The 24182-nt window shown below is 35.7% G+C and overlaps 1 protein-coding gene across 1 annotated transcript in view; it reads right to left on the minus strand.

Annotated features, from left to right (window-relative positions):
• LOC124556790 (paired amphipathic helix protein Sin3b-like) overlaps positions 1-24182 on the minus strand; it is a 289392-nt gene that overhangs the window by 264393 nt on the left and 817 nt on the right. The gene's annotated exons all lie outside the window — the stretch shown is intronic.

Below are 24182 nucleotides of genomic sequence, written 5' to 3' on the forward strand. Positions count from 1 at the left end.
CCACCCATCCCTTCCACACAAATCCATCCCAGCAACATCAGTACCTTATCACTCCTGGGACGGAAACTTCCTACTCAATGCAAAATTTCAGTATGAAACTAACCAAAGGTCAATCTTCTTTAAGTCACTGTTAACCAGTAAATCTTCCAAGATTCTTGTTAAATAACTGTTCCATCTCCACATCTGGCATTGCATCCTCTTCACCCCAGACCATACTATGGTCCATTAGTATTGTTCGTGATCATCACATTTTTCTACTCATTTGCTACGAGTCACACTATTTTAACCCCTTAACTTAAGACCATGAGAATACTTGGGATTTTAATTTTACAAAAACTTAAAAGCCCAAAAATACTCTCCTATCTTGTCAACATTGTGTTCAGAAATTTAAATACTACAGAAAATTGTTGCACAGTTACAAATGTGGCCACAACAGAGAACAAGAGAGGAAGACAATGCCACCTTGGTCAGTTTCAAAGCTACATGAAACCCTTTGTTGGTCAACTGCAGTCATGGTTAGTGTGGAAAATATTCTAGACACTGCTTGCTCACAATCAGTAAGGATTACAATCTGGCTGGTTTTCCCCTTTAATGATATGGCGGTTGATGAAATGTTTGGTATGGAATTTAGTGGCTCCGAAAGAGACACTTCAGACACTGACAGTGTTAGTGAAGCAACAACAGTTCAAAAAACTAATGTTAGTTATTCTGGCATCAGAAAATTGTATAAAACAGACATGACTACAGAACTGTCTAGAACATTTCACTCCACCGGAATGCATTAAAACTTCATGCAAACTGACTCTTCAAATGTGATGGAATATGTATGTAGAATAACTGATGATGAGTTGTAGTCACCGAGAAAAAAACATGAGATAAGAACATTGCTGATTGGAAGAACACGAACAGTGATGAAATAAGAATCTTCTTTAGTCTAATACGGTTACAAAGTATTACAAAAAATTTAAAAAAAACCAGCACAACATAACACACATTTCAATAATAAATTCAGAATTCTTTGTACCAAGAGAACAATGCCACCATAGATGAGAGTCATATGTTATATAATGGGAAATGAGGTTGGGTTCTGTATCTGTCACTGAAAAGTTTAAGATTTGGAATGGAGACATACATGTTGTGTGAGTCCAGGTCTGGCTACATATGGTCTATAATTATGTATACAGGTAAGCGCACAAAATTTGACAAGGAATACAAGGTATAACCAAGTCATCTCATATAGTACTGACCCTAATGAAACCCCTTGTTAACAAAGGCTACTACTGATTAATAGATGATAATTAGTACACCTCTCTGAAACTAGCAGATCTACTTATTGCCAAAAAAACTGAAATATATGGCAATGAGCGACCTTCTAGAAAATGGTTGGTACCAAACCTTCGCAATAAGAAACTGATGAAGGGAGATATTGCTGCTTTTCAAAGAGGTAAAGTTTCAGGAGTGTAAAGAGAAGACAAGCGCGCTGTGTCTATTTCAGGCATAAACCACAATGCAGAAATGAAAAATTTTAATAACGCCAGAAGCAGTCAAATCACATAATCACACAATGGGAGGAGTAGACAAACTTGACCAGCTAGTTGCTAACAGCTCAGTAATACAGAAAAGAGTGTAAATATACTACAAAACAATATTTTTCCATCCAACTGAACTGATTCTATGGTACTCATTCAACTTGTACAAGATATCTGGAGGATCAAAGAATGCTCTCAATTTTCATCTGGCAGTATTTGAGAAGATTACAGCCAAATAACACAAGAGATTCCTCTAACAAATCATCATTACCCATCCTTCATCCCAGTTACCGCAAAGAAGAAGAATCCTATCAGAATATTTAGGATGTACAGCCAACACCAAGATGTGAATGAAAAGAAAAATAGGAGAGAATTGCAATATATCTGTGAAGACTGTCATGAAGATCTATGTAATGTACCATGCTTCAGACCCTTTCACACAGCCACCAAAAAATTAAGGTGAATGTTGTGTGAAAGTGTATTACAGTAATTTTTCTTATTTATCAAAAACACTACAAACAGTTTTCAAAAAGACTGAAATAAAATACTCTGTCCTAAGGTATTTTATTCTATGTGTAGTTATTTTTTAAAAGCAATGCGTATATGCAGGGTTTTAATGTAACCTTTTTCAACATTCTCTACTTTCTCTCTAAGTTAATAATTTTTCATGCTACTGTTTCAAATAGCCTATTATCATAGCAAAGTTTAAAATTCAGAAATAAAAAAGCTAAAATTTTTGTACACACTTTTACAGAAAAATTGATAATTTAACAGGTTAACAAAGGAATTCTTGTCAGGAGACTGTAACAAACTATGCAACAGATGCAGGGTTCTTGCTCATATTTTAGTTACAAATTTTGTTACGTATTTACTAGTGATGATGGTGAGAACCAATGATTTCTGCAAATAATCCTAAAATTTTGGATTGTAAATTTCACAGTGGAACCATGCCAAATATGTGGTACCTTACATCCAATACTTTTCACACCAGCCATGGTTGTCTTCTGTTCTCTACTGCAACTCCGAAAGACTGCTGTTCAACCAATGAAATCTTCAATTTACATATTCTACTCCATGGTTTATACATAAGCAAGCAAACCTGCTACACATCTTTCTGGATGCACACAGCAACCTATGTTAGTCACCCCAACCAGAGTACTCAGACCACAAAAAAAAGAGACCTGTTTAAATGAAGGCACATATTCATCAAGTCAACTGCAACAACTACAGTGCCTTTCACATAAGTATCATTGCACCCAACTTCCACTCATATGAATGAATATGGTCTGACTGTGTATACAAACAACTCCTGATAGAGCCACACCATATGCACCTGTGAACAGGGCATATAGAGTGAACACTCCCTATCCGTCCATGCCATGCAAATTCTTCTTAGCAACATCAGTGCCTTGTAGCTCTTGGGGCGGAAACTTCTTATTCGACATAAAATTTCTGCCTGAAACTAACTAGAATTCAATCTTCATTCATTCGCAGTTAACCACCAATCCTTCCAAGATTAACTTCTCATGGTCGGGGTTCACACGCATGTAGAATATTTTAAAGGATATCATATTCACCACTGACTGTAGAAATTATTTATTTCATATGTAAACAGTCTGCTACAACATTTACTTGTAACAGTTTAATTGAATAATGTTAACATTGTGAACATTTCACACAATTTACATCATTTCACAATGTACAGAGCTTTTCATACTTCTCCAGTTACCGTAATTCTACAATGGAAATGAGTATTTTTGACTATAACATGAATAAATGTTGAAAGATTTTGAAGTTTGGCATGTGCTGAAGCAAAATCTTTTGCAATGCCACTTCAATACAACCCAAGGGCCGAAATTGCAATTGTGAAATAAATCATTTCTACAGTCAATGGGGAATATAATGACCCCCACCCCAACCTTTCCCCTTAAAAAACACCCTTCCAAGTCTCTTCTTATACAACTGTTCTACCTGTACACCCAGTGCTGCACCCTTTTCACCTCAGATCATAATATGGCTCTTTAGTATTATTGCTGATCATCACATTTTTCTACTCATTTGCTTCCACTCACTCTATTTTAACCCTGTAACTTAAGACCCTGAGAATACACAGGATTTATATTTTTACAAAAACTTAATGGTCCAAGAATACTCTTCTGTCTTGACAATATTCTGTTTAGAAATTTATATGCTGGAAAGAACTTTTCCATCTTTAAGGCCACAACAGAGCACAAAAGAGCATGACAATGTTAGTTTGGTTGGTTTCACTCCTATTTGAGTCATCTCTTGGCCGGCTGCAGTCAAGGTGACAGGGCAACAGATTATAGATCCCACTTGCTCGTACTGTGTAAAGATACTATAATATGGCTGGTTTTTCCCTTTCTTTTTTCATTATGGAGTGTGATGAAGAGTTTGATATGGAATTTAGTGGGTCAAAAAGTGACACTTCACACAATGACAGTATTAGCGAAGCAACAGCAGATCAAGAAACTTATGTTAATTTTCCCAACACCAGAAAATTGTATGAAATAGATTTGACTGCAGTATTGCCTCCTGCACCTCCAGCATTTGTCTTTACTGGAACATTTTCAGACTTCACATATATTTAGACAACAAATGTGATGAAATATGGAAGTAAAATAATTGATGATCGGTTGTAGTCACTAAGATTAATAGATACGGTGGAGCTAAGGACATTGCTGATTGGAAGCACACAGGCAGAGATGAAACAAGAATCTTTTTCAGTACAATACTGTTCCAAAATAAAAAAAGCAAGCTACCATATGAATGGGTCTAAACATCCACTACCTGCAACTCCAATATTTTGCCAGTTAATTACCTACAAACCAGTTTTCATACTGAAGAAATGTCCTCAATTTTCACAAATCTCAAGATATGAGACTGCTAGCCATCCACAGTCAAAACCAAACAAAATCTAACCCATTTTAAAACATCTCAATAACAAATTGGTCACACTTTGTACTCCAGAGAAGGATAACTCCATAGAGGAGAATCTTGAGTTATATAATGGGAGATTACATTGGGTTCAGCATCTACCACTAAAGAGGGAAAGCTTAGGAATACCGACCTACATGTTAAGGGCACAAAATTTGGCGAGGAATTGAAGGCCGATGTGAGTCATCTCATATAGTATTCACCGTAATGAAACCCTTTCGCAATGTAGGCTACTATTGGCTTACAACTTATAAGTTGTACACCTCTTCAAAACTAGGAGAGCTACTTATTGATACGAGAAATGAGATATATGGCAATGAGCAACCATCTGGGAAAATATATGCCACCAAACTTTTACATTAATAAATGGAAGAATGGAGATACTGTTGCTTTCCAGAGGGGTAAAGTTACAGTACTGAGGTGGGAAGACAAGCCTATTGTGTGTATTTTGAGCACAATCCATAATGCAGACATGAAAAATGTAAATAACACCAGTAGCATTCAAATCATATCACGACAAAATGGGAGGAGTGAATAAAGTTGACCGGCATCTAGCAAACAATCCAGTAACACAGAAAGAAGTGGGGGGAAAAAAAACCATCTATTTTAACAGGCTCTCTGGAAATCATCCAGCTTGTACAAAAAATCTGGAAGATCAAAGGATGCTCTTGATTTATGTCTGGCAGTGTTTAAGAAGACAACAGAAAAATATCACAGGAAGGAATTTTCTTCAGAAGTACCAGCAATGAGTACTAATCCTATTCATCTAACCAACCATCACTTCCCCGTATTCATGCCAGCAAATGCAAAGAAGAAGAATCCTACCACAATATGTGGGATGTGCAGCCATGAGAATGGAAAGAAAAATAGGAGGGAATTGTGATATATGTGCAAAGACTGTGTTGCAGCTCTATGTACTGTATCAGAGCCTTTCACACAGCCACCAACATATAAAGATTAATGTTGTGCAACAGTGTATTATTGTAATTTTTAATGTTTATCATAAACAATACATACAGTTTTGATAGAAATTAAACTAAAATATTCTATTATAAGATATATTACTGTACGTGGAGTTATTTTTTTAAAAGCAACAGTTATAAAAACAATTTTAATGTAACCTTTTTCAATAGTCTCTACTTTCCTTTTATGTTAATAATTTGTCACGCTATGACACAATGCAAAGAAGGAATGCAGGTGACTGGCATTTATCAACAATCCAGTAACACAGAAAAAGAGTGAAAAAATACTAAAAAACAATATTTTTCCATCTACTTCAACTGGATCTATGGAATTCATTCTTCTTGTACAGGAAATTTGGAGGAACAAAGAATGCTCTTAATTTTTGTCTGGCAGTGATTGAGATGATGGCAGCCAAATATCAGAGGAAGGAATTTTCTTCAGAAGTAGCTCATCATTCAGCAATGAGTACTACTCCAATTCATCTAACCAACTGTCATTTCCCATTGTTTCTTCCCAGCTACTGCAAAGAAGAAGAATCTGAGAAGAATGTGTGGGATGTGCAGATGAGCTCAGGACATGAATGGGAGAAAAATAGAAGGGAATTGAGGTATATGTGCGAAGACTGTGTTGTGGCTCTATGTAATGTTGTCATGCTTCAGAGCCTTTCACACAGCAACCAACATTTAAAGATTAATGTTGTTCGAAAGTGTATTACTGAAATTTTTACAGCCAGTTTTGAAACAGATTAATCTAAAATATTCTGTCCTAAGATATTTTATCCTATGTGAGGTTATTTTTTAAAAGCAACGAGTATAAGCATGATTTTAATGTAACCTTTTTCAACAGTCTCTACTTTCCCTTTACGTTAATAATTTTTCCTGCTACTGTGTTGAATAAACTATAATCATAGTACAGTTTAAAATTCAGAATTAAAAAAGCTGAAATTTTTGTAAACACTTTTACAGAAAAAAGTGTTATGTTAATAGGTTAACACAGAAAGTCTTGTCATGAGTCCTTAACACACTATGCAAGTGATACAATGTTTTTGCTCAAATTATACTTAAGATGCTTGTTACATGTTTACCAATGATGATGCCCAGGACTAAATATTTCTGCACATAATCCTATAATTTTGGAGTATATACTGCACAGTTCAAGTCTGTCCAATATGTGGTACTTTATATCCAATACTTTTCACACCAGCCAGGGTTCTCTTTTGTTGTCTACAGGATCCTTGAAAGACCAATGTTCAACCAATTAGATCTTCAATTTACTTTCTCTGCCCTATAGTTTATAAGTAGGTAAGCAAATCCACTACACATCTTTCAGGATGCACGCAGGAAACAGTGTTACGCACCCCATTTTAAATGCAGGCACATATTCATCAAGTCAGTTGCAACATCTGCATTGTCATTCACACAAGTATCATTGCAGCCAACTTCCCATCCATATAAAGGGATGGTATGACTGCGTATGCAAACAACTCCAAATAGAGCCACACAACACGTACCTGCAAACAGGACACACAGAGTGAATGCTTCCTCTCCATTCTAAAGGCTGTTCCAGTAAACTTTGGAGGTGCAGGAAGCAAGTCTGTAGCCACATCGATTTGTTGCCATTTTCTGATGCTGGCAAAACTAAATCAGTTTCTTGATCTGTTGTTGCTTCACCAAGACTCTCAGTATCAGAAATGTCAGTTTCTGACCAAATAATTTCCATATCAAACTCTTCATCATTCTCCATAGCAAAAAAGGGAAGAGGACAGCCAGTTTATAATATCATTACACAGCAGAAGGAAGTGGCATCTATAATCTCGTGCCCTCTCACCTTCACTGCACCTGATCAATAAAGGGCTAAAATAGCTGTGAACTCAACGAAAGTATCGTTGTTGTTCTCTCTTGTGCTCTGTTGTGGCCATATTAGTAACTAACTAGATGGAAAGAGTTTGTCCAGTATTTAAATTTCCAAACAGAATATTGTTAAGACAGCATAGTATTCTTGGACCGTTAAGTTTTTGTAAAAATTAAAAATCCCATGTATTCACAGGGTCTTAAGTTCAGGGGTTAATAGTGTGACCGGTAACAAATGAGTAGAAAAATGTAGTGATCAGCAATGATACAAAGGGCCATAATGTGATCTGAGGTGAAAAGGGTGCAACACTGGATGTACAGGAGGAACAGTTATATAAGAAGAAACTTGGAAGGACTTCTTATTCCCTGTTGAATATAGAAATTATTTATTTCACAATTGCAGTTTCAGCTTTTGGGCAATATTGAAGTGGTACTGCACAAGATTTTGCTTCATCATATGTCAGACTTCAAAATCCTTCAACACGTATTCCCGTCACTTTCAAAAAATACTACTTTACACTGAAGAAATACAATACCGTCAGAAGTGTAAAAAGCTCTCTACATCGTGAAATTATGTAAATTACATGAAATGTTAACATCATCCAATTAAATTGTTACAAATAAATGTAGCAGACTGTTTCCGTGTGAAACAAACAATTTCTACAGTCAGTGGTGAACATGTATTAAGGCAGAAATTTTATTTCGAATAAGAACTTTTCACCCCAAGAGTTACAATGCACAATGTTGCTAGGAAGGATTTGTGTGGCATGGATGGATAGGCAGTGTTCACTCTATATGTCCTGTTTGCAAGTGCATATTGTATGGCTGTATTGGGAGTTGTTCGTACACACAGTCAGACCATATCCATCATATGAATAGGAAGTTGGGTGCAATGATACTTATGTGAAAGGCATTGGAGTTGTTGCAGGTGACTTGATGAATATGTGCCTGCATTTAAACAGGTCTCCTTTTGGTGGTCTGTGTCCTCTGGGTAGGATGGCTAACATAGGTTGCCGTGTACATCCAGAAAGGTGTGTCGTAGATTTGCATCCATACTTGTGAACCATAGGGTAGAGTAATTAAACTGATGCTTTCATTGGTTGAACAAGGGTGTTTCACACCTCATGCAGAGAACAGAAGATAACCATGGCTGGTGTGAAAAGTATTGGATGTAATGTACACACATTAGGTATGGTTGCACTGTAAAATTTACAATCCTAAATTTTAGGAGTATTTGCAGAAATCATTTGTTCTCACCATAATCACTGGTAAATACTAACAAAATTTTTTACTAAAATATGAGCAAGAACCCTGCATCAGTTGCACGTTACAGTCTCCTGACAAGAATTCCTTTGTTAACCTAACAATTTCTCTGTGAAAGTGGTACAAAAATTTCAGTTTTTTTATTTATCAATTTTAAACTTTGGTATGATAATACATTATTCAAAATGGTAGTGTGAAAAAGCAGTAGCATAAAGAGAAAGTAGATAATGTTGAAAAAGATTACATTTGAACCCTGTATATTCTCATCACTTTTAAAAAATAACTCCACGTTGAATAAAATATCTTAGGACTGAGTATTTCAGTTCAGTCTCTTTCAAAACTGTTTGTAGTGTTTTTGATAAATAATAAAAATTACCATAACACACTTTCACACAACATTCATCTTCATGTGCTGATGGTTGTCCGAAAGGCATTGAAAACATGGTACAGTACATAGAGCAACATCACAGTCTTTACAGATATATTGCAATATCCTCCTATTTTTCTTTTCACTCACATCCTGATCTTGACTGTACATGATCATTATTCTCATAGGAGTCTTCTTCTTTACAATAGCTGGGATGAAGGATTGGAAATGATGGTTTATTAGAGGAACAGGATTGTACACATTGCTGGATGACCAGCTGCTTCAAAGAGAATTTCTTCTTGTGATGTTTCGAAGTCATCTTCTCAAATACTGCCAGACAAAAATCAAGAGCTTTGTTTGTTCTTCCAGGTTGTTTATACGAGCTGAATTAATTCCATAGAGACACTTTAAGTAGATGGAAAAATATTCTTTTGCAGTATTTTCCCCCTTTTCTGTGTTACTGGATTTTTGCTAGATACTGGTCAACTTTATTCACTCCTCCCATTGTGTCATTATATGATTTGACTAGTGCTGGTGTTATTTACATTTTTTACTTCTGCATTGTGGATTGTGCTCAAAATGGACACATCATACTTACATTTCCATCTCATTGCTGTAACTTTACCCCTTTGAAAAGCAACAATATCTCCCTTCTTACATTTCTTAGAGTTAAACTTTAGTGGCATATCTATTCCAGAAGTTTGCACACTGTCATCCATGTCAGTTCTTGTAGCTATCAGTAGATCTGCTACTTTTAGAGAGATGTACAAATCATCATTCATCATCTATCAAGTCAGTGGTAGCCTTTGCTAACAAGGGGTTTTTATATATATATATATTGTTCAACCAATGAAAGCATCAGTTTAATTACTCTACCCTATGGTTCACAAGTATGGATGCAAATCTACGACACACCTTTCTGGATGTACACGGCAACCTATGTTAGTCACCCTACCCAGAGGACACAGACCACCAAAAGGAGACCTGTTTAAATGCAGGCACATATTCATCAAGTCACCTCTCTCTCTCTCTCTCTCTCTCTCTCTCTCTCTCTCTCTCTCTCTCTATATATATATATATATATATATATATATATATATATATATATATATATAAAAAATGGAAGCTACCAGATATGTGTGTCTAAACATCCATTACCTGCAAATCCAATAATTTGCCAGTTAATTCCTACAAATAGTTTTTCACACTAAAGGAATGTCCTCATTTTTCAAACAACTCCACATATGGCCCTGCTAGCCATCCACATCCAAAGCCAATTAAAATCTAACCCATTTTAAAATATATCAATAATAAATTGAGCATTCTTTGTACTCCAGAGAATGATGTCACCATAGATGAGAGTCTTACTTAAGTTATACAATGGTAGATTAGTTTGCGTTCAGTATCTATCAATAAAGATAGCAAGATTTGGAATAAGACCTAAATGTTGTGAGAATCCCAAGTCTGGCTATATGGGGGTCATAATTATATATACTTTAATGGCACAAAATTTGGTGAGGAATACAAGGTCTACACCAGTCATCTCACATAGTACTGACCCTAATAAAACTCCTTTTCAATGAAGGCTGCTACTGCCTTACAACTTATAAGTTGTACACATCTCCAAAACTAGGAGATCTACTTATTGTTAAGAGAATGGAGATATATGGCAAATTGCGACCTTATGGAAAATGATATGCCACCAATCTTTCGCACTACGAAGTTGAAGAAGGGAGATACCGTTGCTTTCCAGAGGGGTAAATTTACATTAATGAGATGGAAGGACAAGCCTATTGTGTCTATTTTGAGCATAATCCATAATGCAGACATGAAAAATGTAAATAACACCACCAGCATTCAAATCATATGACGACACAATGGGAGGAGTGAATAAAGTTGACCAGCACCTAGCAAACATTCCAGTAACACAGAATGAAGTGGAAAATACTACAAAAAATATTGTACCCTATATTTAAACGGGCTCTCTGGAGTTCTATAAGCCAGTACACCAAAAATTCGGAAGAACAAACAATGCTCTTGATTTTTGTCTGTCAGTGTCTCAGAAGACAACAGCCATACATCACAGGAAGGAATTCTCTTTGAAAGTACCTGGTCATCCAGCAATGTGTACAAATCCAAATCCTTTAATCAACAATTATTTCTACTCCTTCATCCCAGCAACTGCAAAGAAGAAGAATCCTACCAGAATATTTAGGATGTGCTGCTTAGACCAGGATGCAAATGGAAAGAAAAATATATCTGTCAAGACTGTGATGTAACTCTATGTACTATACCATGCTTCAGAGTCTTTCACACAGCCGCCAATGTATGATGATGAATATTGTGTAAGAGGTGTCTTACTGTAATTTTTATTGTTTATCGAAAGCATTACAAACAGTTTTGAAAGAGATTAAACTAAATATTCAGTCCTATGATATTTTATTTTATATGGAGTTATTTCGTTAAAACAAGAAGTATAAGTGGAGTTTTAACAAAACCTTTTTTCAACATTCTCTATTCTCCCTTTATATGAATAATTTGTCATGCCACTGTTTCGTTAAACTATTATTGTTGCAAAGTTTAAAATTTAGCAATAATAGAAATTTGAAATTTTTCTACACAGTCTTACAGAAAAAATTGCTAAATTAAGATGTTAACAAAGAAATTCTTATCGGATGTCCATAACTCACTATGCAAGTGATACAACAATCTTGCAAAATTTTTGGTTCAAATAGTTTTTATATATTTACCAATGATGGTGGTATGGACTAATTATTTCTGCAAATATCCCTAAAATTTTGGACTGTATATTTCACAGTGCAACCGTGCTCAATATGTGGTATTTTACACCCAATTCGTTTCACAACAACCATGGCTGTCTTCTGTCGTCTACTGGAAACCTGAAAGACCCCTGATCAACCAATGAAATCTTAAGTTTATTTCTGTACCGGTTTGTAAGTACAAAAGCAAATCTACTAGACACCTTTCAGGATGCACACAGCAATCTATGTTAATCACCCCACACAGACTACTCAGACCACAAAGAAAGAAACCATTTTAAACACAGGCACACATTCATCAAGACAAATGGAACAACTGCAAAGGCTTCCACGTAAATATCATTGCACCCAACTTCCCATCCATATGAATGGATATGGTGTGACTTTGTATACAAACAGCTCCCAATAAAGCTACATGCACACAGGGCATACAGAGAGAATGCTCCCTATCCACCCATGCGATGCACATCCTTCACAGCAACATCAGTGCCTTGTAACTCATGGGATTGAAACTTCCTATTCCACACAAAATTTCTGCCTGAAACTAACTAGAGCTCAATCTCCATTAATTCCCAGTTAACCACTAACCCTACAAAGATTCAGTTCTCATGTCAAGATTAACACTCAGGTAGATTATTTTTGAAGGGCATGTACATCATTGACTACAGAAATTATTTATTTCGCATGTAAACAGTCTGCTAGAATATTTATTTGTAAAAATTTTTTCTGGATGATGTTCACATTGGTAACGTTCCATGTAATTTACATCACTTCACAATGTACAAAGCTTCACACCCTTCTGATGTTACTGTATTTCTACAATGAAAAGGTCTATTTTTGACAATAACATGTATACATGTTGAAGGAATTTGAAGTCTTACAGCATGACAATGTTACTTTGTTTGGTTCACAGTTATTTGAGTCATCTCTTGGCTAGCTGCAGACAAGGTGAAAGGGCAAGAGATTATAGATCCCACTTGCTCATACTCTATAAAGATACTATAATATGGCTGGTTTTTCCCTTTCTGTTTTCATTATGAAGTGTTAAGAAGAGTTTGATATGGAATTTAGTGCATCAAAAAGTGACACTTATGACAATCACAGTATTAATGAAGCAACAACAGATCAAGACACTTATGTTGGTTTTCCCAACACCAGAAAATTTTATGAAATATACGTACCAGCAGAATTGCCTCCTCTAACATTTCCCTTTACAGGAACATCTTAAGACTTAACACAAATTGACTCTTCAAATGTGATGGAATATGTAAGTAAAATAACCAATGAGGAGTTAGTGAATATTGTGGTCAATGAGACTAATAGATATGCTCAAAATAAGAACATTGCTGCCTGGCAGGCTATAAACAGTGATTAAATAAGAATGTTCTTTGGTATAACATTGTTTCAAAATATTATAAAGAAAAACCAAGCAACTATATGCACGGGTCAAAACATCCACTACTTGCAACTACAATGTTTCACCTATTAATTAGCTACAAACGATTTTTCAACTCAAGAAATGCCTTCATTTCTCAGGTAACTAAAGATATGAATCTGATAGCCATCCACAGCCAAAGCTAAACAAAATCTAGCCCATTTTAGAACATCCCAATAATCAATTGGTAGATGAAAGTCTTATGTTATATAATTGGAGATTAGGTTGGGTTTAGTATCTACCACTAAAGAGAGCAAGATCTGGAATAAAGACCTACATGTTGTGTGAGAGCAAGATATGTCTACATATGTTCAATGATTATATATACAGGTAAGGATACAAAATTTGACAAAGAATATAAAAATCTGCCCTAGACAATCCACGTACTGCTGACCCTAACGAAACCCCTTGATAACAAAGGCAACTAATGACTTAATAGTTGCTCATTTGTACTACTCTCTGAAACTAGGCGATCTACTTATTGCTACGGGAACTGACATATACGACAATGTGCGAACTTCTGGAAAAGGCATGCCACGAAACTTTCACACTAAGATATGTACGAAGGGAGATATTGTTGCTTTTCAGAGGGTAAAGTTACAGCAATGAGCTGGAAAGACAATCATGATGTGTTTATTTTGAGCACAATCCACAATGCAGAAATGAAAAATGTAAATAACACCAGTAGCAGTCAAATTGTGTAACAACACAATGGGAGGAGTGGATGAAGCTGACTGACACAGAGCAAATCTGGAAGAACGAAAAATGCTCTTGATTTCGGCCTGGTAGTATTTGATGCAATGATGGCCAAACAGGACAGGAAGGAATACTCTTCGAAAGTAGCTGGTCACACTGCAATGTCTACCAATCCAATTCCTCTAACCAAACAGTATTTTCCATCCCTCATCCTAGGTACCGCAAATACCAGAATTTGTGGGATGTGCAGAAAAGATTAGGACTCAAATGGAAAGAAAAATAGGAGGGTATCACAATATATATGTGAAGACTGTGATGTAGCTCTATGTACTGTACCATGCTTCAGTGCCTTTCACACAGCCACCAACAAATAAAGGTGAATGTTGCGTGAATGTGTATTATTGTAATTTTTATTGTGTGTCAAAACTACTACAAACAGTTTTGAAAGAGATTAAACTAAAATATTCTGTTCTGAGATATTTTATTCTATGTGGAGTTATTTTTTAAAATCAATGAGTATATGCAGCATATTAATGTAACCTTTTACAACATTCTCTACTTTCCCTTTATGTTAATAATTTTCCACACTACTGTTTCGAATAACCTATTATCACAGCAAAGTTTAATATTCAGAAATAAAAAAAATTTGAGAAATTTTTGTACAAACTTTTACAGAAAATTTGTAACAAAAGAAACCTTGCAGGAGTCTGTAACACACTATACAAGTATCCCAATATTCTTGCTCAAATTTTAATTAAAAATGTTGTTACACATTTAACAATGATGCTCGTCAGGACTAATGATTTATACACATAATATTAAAATTTTGGAATGTAAATTGCACAGTTCAAGTGTGTTGAATGAATGAATGAAATTTTATTGTCGTTTAGCTATTACAGCAATTGACAAAGTCAAGTTACATATATACAAGTTATACAGCATATATACATGGGTTAAAGATCAATATGTGACATAGGTTTTACATAAAATACAATATTTAAAATGAAATAATATGAAAGCATTGCATCATAACTGATTAAGTTAAAGAAATTATGCTGCACACTCCAAATCGGTACCACTATGATATTTTACAGTCATAAAATTCCTGAAGTAAGTAGTATGGATTTGCAGCTAACCAACTGAACAATTTGTCTTTAAAAAAATCAAATGGAGCTTCTACCCATTCTAGTGGCAAATTATTAAACATCTTCATACCCACCACTTCGTAGCAGTTCAATGACTTGGATAATCTGTAGTAAGGTATGTCAAGATTGCTACTATTTCTGGTTCCATGAGAGTGTACATCTCTTCTATGCTGGTATTCTGATAAGTTGCTCTTTATATGCAGTAGGGCAGTGTAAATATACATGTTTTGATAAACAGTGGTTTGCAGTGGGCCAGTTTATCACTGTTTGTGATAATTCGAATTACTTTCTTCTGAAGTACCAAAATGTCCTGAAGGTGTGAGCTATTGCCCCATATTAAAAGCCCATAAGATATAATACTTTGAAAAAAAGCAAAGTAGGCTGATCTTACATAGGCCGCAGGTACATGGTTTATTAAATTCTTTAACAAATACACCACTCTAGACAGCCTTGCACTAATGTATTTAATATGTGGCTCCCAAGTCAGTTTAGTATCTATAACAATACCTAAGAACTTAACACTATTCTTGAAGTCTTCTGCTGGCGGATCTCTCAAACTAAATACAATCTTTTGAGTTTTACTCTCATTAAGCAGGAACCCATTAGCTCGGAACCAGACTGATGCCTGTGATATTGTGTCGTTTGCCACAGTTTGGAGCATATCAATGTCTGAGCTGATGTTGAAAAAAGTGGTATCATCTGCATAGAGAATGGAGTGAGTATTTATGTAGGATGGTAGATCGTTTGTCATTAGGATAAATAGCAGAGGTCCTAATACTGAGCCTTGTGGCACACCGCACTTAACTTCAGCTAGCTGTGATCTCTGTTTACCAATACAAACAATTTGTCTACGGTTGCTGAGGAGAGATTCAAAAATGTTGTCAACTTCACTGTTTGTGATTCCGTAATAAACTAGTTTGTTGAGGAGTGAAATATGCTCCACAGAATCGAAGGCTTTGCTAAGATCACAAAAGGTAGACTGAGCAAAATTTTTTCCTTCATAAGCATTAAGCACTTTTTTAATCAGGGAGTCAATGGCATGGACTGTGGATTTGCCCTTCCTAAAGCCAAATTGTACCGCAGTAATAATGTTATTACATGTCAGATAATCACACAACTGGGAGTTGATGATGGATTCCAAAACTTTAGATAAAATAAGTGTCAGGGATTTTGGGCGATAGCTAGATGGGCAATTTTTGTCTCCTTTCTTGTAAATGGGCACTACCCTAGATAATTTTAATACTTCTGGGAATACTCCTTCAATTAGACATCTATTTATACATTTAGTAAGACGATATACTATGTAGCCAATTATCTTTTTTAACATATTACAAGAAATACCATATATATCTTCACTATCAGAGGGTCTAAAGTTATTTACAAGAGTTAAAACAACATCTGGTGCGACCTCTGTTAAAAGGAATTTATCGTTCAGGGTGTAGTCTACATTATGGTATTTAATGAGATCAGCAACAGTCTCTTGTGGCCTCACAATGCTTTCCCTAATTTGGTTAACAGATTTTATACAGTAGTTATTAAATTCGTCTGCTGAAATTACTACCTCAACTTTCTGCTTGCTTTTGGCCACTGAATTTATTATAGTCCATGATTTTCTGGTTCAAATGGCTCTTAGCACTATGGGACTTAACTTCTGTGGTCATCAGTCCCCTAGAACTTAGAACTACTTAAACCTAACTAACTTAAGGACATCACACACATCCATGCCCGAGGCAGGATTCAAACCTGCGACCGGAGCGGTCACGCGGTTCCAGACTGAAGCGCCCAGACCGCACAGCCACACCGGCCGGCTAAGCTATTCTGCATTTATTTTTTGATGACTCAATGCTGACTAGGTTATGTTGTTTTTTGGCCTCATTTAAAGCATACTTATATTCCTTTTGTGCTCTTGAGTACCTTTGTTTAGCCATATCAGTTTTCTGAAGTCTGAAGAATCTCTATACAACAACAGCCTTCTTTTCATATTGGCTAGTTGAGTGGTATACCATGGACTCTTATCCCTATGTCTATTACTGTTGCTTTTAGGGTTAACTTTACATTTGTATTGAGGGCAGTTGGTCTCGAATATATATACAGTACTTTACAAGTAATGCTTTTCACACAAGTCTCTGTTGTGTACTAGAACTTTCAAAGACCTGTTCAAATAATGAAAGCTTCATTTTATTTCTCTACTCTCTGGTTAATATGTGAGCAAGCAAATCTACTATACACCATTCTGGATGCACAGAGCAACCCATATTAGTAACACACCTAAAGTACTCAAACCACAACGACAAGAGACCATTTTAATATTCAAGCAAGGGTGGCAATTTTCGTAACAGGTGTGGGTGCATGGCATACTTTGTACACAAGTAAAGACTAGTTGTCTTTATGTTACCAAGGTAAGCATGTATGAGCAAAATCAGAATCAAATTAAACAATTATAAAATATACTTATATTATATGAGCTAAATCACTGTTAAATAAACATTAATAAAATAAATTTCCAGTGTACCACTCTGTTGCCACATACATGCTTTACCCCACAATAATGACCCACTCGGAGCATAGCTTGGAATCAGGGGGTATTTTCTTGCAATGATCGTAAATTGTTTTTCACCAAGCGTACTGTTTATTTTATATTAGCCTACTGCTGTTTACTTGAGCACACGAAAACAATAATGAAGGAATACATATGGGTGTGCAATTCAAAACAAGAAAAAACACTAGAATGGTACAAGACAATGTCATTTGTGGTGGGCACACTTTATACGTAGGTGTGCAAGCTCAAGGATTATATACAGGCAGTTATTCATGAAGTCAATTGCAACAGCAGCACTACCTTTCACATAACTATCATTGCACCCAACCTCCCATCCATATGAGGATATAGTCTGACTGTGTATTAAAACACCACCCAACACAGCCACACAACATGGATATAGAGCGAATGTTCGAAATCCATCCATGCCATGCAAACTCTTCCTAGCAGCATCACTGCCTTGTAACTCCAGGGATGGAAACTTCCTATTCAATGTAAAATTTTGGCATGAAACTGACTTGAGTACACTATTCACAAAGCCCCTGTTACTCCTTGACCCTTCCAAGATTTTTGTTATGCAAGTGTTTCAGGTCCACATCCAGTGTTGCACTCACTTTACCTCAGACCATAACATGGCCCTTTAGTATCGTTGCTGACTATCATATTTTTCTACTCATTTGCTACCAGTCACAATGTTTTAACACCACGCAAAAAATTGAAGTTCAAAAATACTCTTCTATCTTGACAATATTCTGATTAGAAATTTAAATGCTGTACAAAATTGTTCCATCTAGTTAGCTACTTGAAGACCTTCTTCACCAGGTCAGAAGGAAAAACATTCAATATGCCACTTGCTCACACTGTGTAAAGATATTATAATCTGACTTTTTTTCCCCTGAAAGTGACACTTCATACACTGACAGTGTCAGTGGAGAGCCAACAGAGCAAGAAAGAGGTGTTAATTTCCTAGCATCAGAAAATGATATGATATAGATGTGACTGCAGAATTGCCCCACCCACCTCCAACATTTTCCTTCACTGGAAAACTTTGGACTTCACACAAAATGACTCTTCAAATGTGAAGAAATATCTAAGTAAAATAACTGAAAATGAGTTTTAGTCTCCGACACCAATAGACAGGCTCGAGATAAGAACATCGCTGATTGGAAGGACACAAAAGTGATGCAAATCTTCTTCACTATAACACTGTTACAAAATATTATTTTAAAAAATCACAAATGAAGACACAAGCTACCCGATGTACAGTTCGGAACATCCACTACCTGCAAGTCCAATATTTTACCAGTTAATTACCTACAAACAATTTTTCATACTAAAGAAATGGCCTCATTTTTCAAAAAAAAAATCAAGATATGACCTTGATAGCTTTCCACAGACAAAGCTAAACAAAACCTAACCCATTTTAAAACATCTTGATAACACATTGAGAATTCTTTCTACTCTAGAGAAGGATGTCACCATAGATGAGGGACTCATGTTATACAAGGGGAGACTAGGTAGGGTTCAGTATCTACCACTAAAGAGATCAAGATATGGAATAAAGACGTACATGCTCTGAGAGTCCAAATCTGGCTACATATGGTCTCTAAGTATATAGACAGATAAGGGCACAAAATCTGATGAGGAATATAAGAATAATGAAACCCTTTCTCAACAAAGGCTACTAGTGCATTACAGATGATAATATACACACCTCTTTGAAGCTAGCAGATGACCTTAATGATAAGAAAACTGAAACATATTGCAATGTGAGACCTCCTAAAAATATATGCCACCAAACTTTTGCACTACTAAGAAACTGAAGATGTGAGATATTGTTGCTTTTCAGAGGGGTAGAGTTACAGCTATGAAGTGAAAATGCAAGCATTTTGAGCACAATCCACGATGTAGAAATGAAAAATGTAAATAACACCAGCAGCAGTCAAATCATATAACGACACAATGGGAGGAGCGAATGAAGTTGACTGGCAACAAGCAAATAATACAGTAATACAGAAGAGAGTGAAAAAATACTCCAAACAATATTTTTCCATCTATCTGAACTTGTTCTCTAGAATTCATTCAGCTTGTACAAGAAATCTTGAGGAAGAAACAACACTCCTGATTTTTGTCTGGCAGTATTTGAGAAGATTACAGCCAAATATCACAGGAAATTCCTCTAATCAACCATCATTTCCTGTCTTTCACCCCAGCTACCACAAAGAAGAAGAATCCTACCAGATTATTTAGGATGTGCAGCCAAAATCAGGGTGTGAATGGAAAGAAAAATAGGAGTGAATCTGTGAAGACTGTGATGTACCTGTAGCCCTATGTAATGTAACATGCTTCAGAGCCTTTCACACAGCCGCCACCAAATGAAGGTGAATGTTGTGTGAAAGTGTATTATGCTAATTTATATTATTTATCAAAAACACTACAAACCATTTTCAAAGATATTAAACTAATACACTCTGTCCTAAGGTATTTTAATGTATGTGGGGTTATTTTTTTAAAAGCAATGAGTATATGCAGGGTTTTAATGTAATCTTTTCAACATTCTCTACTTTCCCTTTACGTTAATAATTTTCCACGCTACTGTTTTCAATAACCTGTATCATAGTAAAGATTAAAATTCAGAAATAAAAAAACTGAAATTTTTGTATACACTTATGCAGAAAAATGGCTAAGTTAACAGGTTAACAAAGGAATTTTTGTCAGAAGACTGTAACACACTATGCAACTGATGCAGGATTCTTGCTTATATTTTAGTTGAAAATTTTGTTAGTATTTACCAGTGATGATGGTGAGAACAAATGATTTCTGCAAATACTCCTAAAATTTAGGATTGTAAATTTTACAGTGCAACCATGCCCAATATGTGTACTTTTCATCCAATACTTTTCACACCAACCATGGTTATCTTGTGTTGTCTGCTGGAGCTGTGAAACACCCTTGTTCAACCAATGAAAGCTTCAGTTTAATTACTCTACCCTATGGTTTAGAAGTATGGATGCAAATCTACTACACACCTTTCTGGATGTACACAGCAACCTATGTTATTCACCCCACCCAGAGTACTCAGACCACCAAAAGGAGACCTGTTTAAATGCAGGCACATATTCATCAAGTCACCTGCAACAACTCCAATGCCTTTCACATAAGTATCATTGCACCCAACTTCCTATTCATATGATGGATATGGTCTGACTGTGTGTACGAACAACTCCGAATAGAGCCACACAATATGCACCTGCAAACAGGACATATAGAGTAAACTCTTCATATCCATCTATGCCACGCAAATCCTTCCTAGCAACATCAGTGCTTTATAACTCCTGAGATGGAAACTTCCTATTCAACGGAAAATTTCTACCCGAAACTAAATGATGTTCAACCTTCATTAATTCCCCTGTTAACCACAAATCCTTCGAAGATTCTTGTTATGCAACTGTTTCACCCCCCACATCCAGTGATGCACCCTCTTCACCTCTGACTATAATATGGCCCTTTAGTTTTGTTGCATTTCTTCACATTTTTCTACTTATTTTCAATGTTCCTTTTTACTTGTGTTTGTCTTTCTTTTCCATTTACTTCACTTTGTTTCCTTCTAGAGCAATCTCTTTTTTTCCCCTGTGGATCCACCCTTTACTGTTGTTAGCTACAGTTTGATTCTATTCAGAGTCCTTTTACATTCTTCATTTTACCTAAACAGTCTTCTTTCCTATATGCCATATATTTTCCTTTACTGTCATTTTTGTCCCTTTGGGTATCACCTATAAATAAATACCATTGGCTACATTTTTTCTCTAATTTTTTTTCCTTTAATATTACTTATTTTAATTTGTTCCTTGATTTGCCACTTTCTTGTCCTATGCAGCTTCTGTATGGCCAACCCTTTCTCTTTCCTATATTCCAAAAGCAAACAGAAGCAAACCCAACTTTTTTTTCTATGGCAGTAAATAACACTCATTCCTTTTTTTCAGAACTTGAGATTCCACTCCTATTTAAAAAGTGTGCCTACCAGTACCAGAAGATTTCCAATAATAATTAATGTGTGTTAAGTTCCTTTCCAATGGATTTCTCAATTTTATTATCTGATCTTTAATTTTATATTCTTTGCGTATATGTTTGTTCAGCGACAAGGGCCAACATTATCATTTGATGAGCACCAATAATATCCCTTTACTTAATTTCTCTAATGTAAATTTGCCAAGTTAGATGAAGCTTAAAAAATACATTAAAAATAAGGCCTAACAATCCGCAATCAGTTGTAAAAAAAGGAATTTTATTTCAGTAACTGGATTCAAGCACTTAGTGCCGTTCTTCAAACGTTATAACTATCACACGATCTGCGAGTGTCAGTAGTAAGGTGCATGCATTATATTGCTGTGGTCATGTGGTTTATAGTGCCGGTACAAAAATAACGTTTTTGTCTAAAGTTTAAATTTCAAGAAGAAGGTAACAGTATGGAAACCTCATTTTATTTTACAATTCAAGCACTGGTGTTAAATAATACAATGCACCAATTAGTAAATTAGATATTTGTCTGTTCTATGGATCATAATTGCAACTTTTCACTATTTTAGATCTTTTCAGTGGCAAATACAGCAACAAGCTGATGCTGTTCATTTTCTTCTTAAGTTTCTCTCTCTCTCTCTCTCTCTCTCTCTCTCTCTCTCTCTCACACACACACACACACACACACACACACACACACACACACACACACACACACACACACACACACTTATACATTTGATTTAAGTTTGTGTTTAAAGTTAATTTTACTATTCCTTAAATTTGTTGCATCAGCCTTGAATTTCATATCATTTGTTGAGGAAGGCACTCCAAAATCGTCTGTAAGCTGAAACTCGTTAGCTGAGTTCATAGGCATAATGTGTAATAATGGGGGAGAGTCATCATCAGATGCAGAAGTAACTTCGTGTGTGCCGCAGAGACATGTGTTGGGACCTTTCCTGTGGATGCCCTATTTTAATGACCCTATTGACAATGTTAATAGTAACCTCAGACTTTTTGCAAATGATACAGTTATCTATAATGAAGTAATATTTGAAAGAAGCTACATAAATATTCAGCCGGATCTTGATAAGATTTCAAAGTGGTGCAAAGTCTGGCAACTTGCTTTAAATGTTCAGATTTGTAAATTTATGCACTTCACAAAAGAAAAAATTGTAGCATCCTATGACTGTCATATCAATGAGTCACAGCTGGAATTGGCCAACTCATACAAATACCTGGGTGTAACACTTTGGTAGGAGACTGAAAAAATGTTATCAGTCTGCAAAGGAGATTGCTTAAAAAACACCAACGTGACTCGTGGAATAGTGCTCAAGTTTGTAAGACTAATACTAAATAGAACTAACAGGGCATATTGAATGTATACGCAGAAGGGCAGCATGAATGATCACAGTTTTATCTAGCCCGTAGGAGAGTATTACAATGATGCTGAAGAAACTGAAGTGGCAGACTCTTGAAGATAGATGTAAACTATCCAAACAAAGGCTACTGACAAAATTTCAACAACTGGCTTTAAATAATGACTTTGGGGATATACTACAACCTCCTACCTATCACTCACATAGGGATCGTGAGGACAAGATTAGAGAGGCATTCAAACAATAATTCTTCACAAGCTCCATGTGTGAAAGGAACGGTAAGAAACCCTAATAACCAGTCCACTCGAACATACTCTCTACCATGCACTTCGTGGCAGTCTGTACAATATGGATTTAGATGTAATGAAGAAGAATCATATGACTAAGTGGTTTGCTTATGAGGATTTTCTGATTCCGAAAAACATGCTGAAAAAGGAGGAGGGCACAAGAAAAGTTATAAAAGTTATTTTTAGATGGCAACAAAAAATTCTCTTGTCACCCTATATGCAATGGGAATAGACAGTAGTTTGGAAAGACCTCCAGATATCATAAAAGTGAAGAGGAAGAAGAAAGTGTGTAGGGCATATGATAAAGCAGATACTGAATAAGATATTTTGCAACACCTTCAGAAGAAACAGAAGGGCACCTAATGTGAAGGAAAGTACATTTATGAAATGTTTTGGGTGATCAGGAGAAGCACTAGTTACATCTACGGTATTCGTACCAAACATTTACAAATGAGTATCAAATTATCTAATACTTCGTCTGAAGTGTCCCTCTTAATTAAATTTGGATCCGATATCTTTAAAAACGATAGGAACTACGGTATCTCCAGTTGTGCATCTATATATCAATGAAGAACGACTTGTGATAAAAGTTTTGAACTCCATATGTGTGCTATGATGTGCCAAACAACTTCTGCCATTTACCTTAGCATATTTTCAGTTGCCACCAAAATTATAACTCTACCAGTATTTGATAACTAACCATCATACACCTCACTTCAGAAAAGTGCTTAACACTGATCATGTAAATCTCACTCCTATGTTAAGGAAGAAAATTATTGAAAGATTTTTTAAAGGTTCTTTACTACATGATTGCTAGCACACTAATATCTCTAAGCAGTTGACAATTTCCCTCCATTCTTCTGTATCAATGGCTCTGTATAATATCAGACACGTAAAGGTTCTACACAAAAAAGTGTGCTATAATATAAAATCTAGTTGATATCTTAGTTGCTTAGTAATCCTACAAGATAATTAAC

Source organism: Schistocerca americana, chromosome X (assembly GCF_021461395.2).
Source record: "Schistocerca americana isolate TAMUIC-IGC-003095 chromosome X, iqSchAmer2.1, whole genome shotgun sequence".
NCBI classification, from domain to species: Eukaryota; Metazoa; Arthropoda; class Insecta; order Orthoptera; family Acrididae; genus Schistocerca; species Schistocerca americana.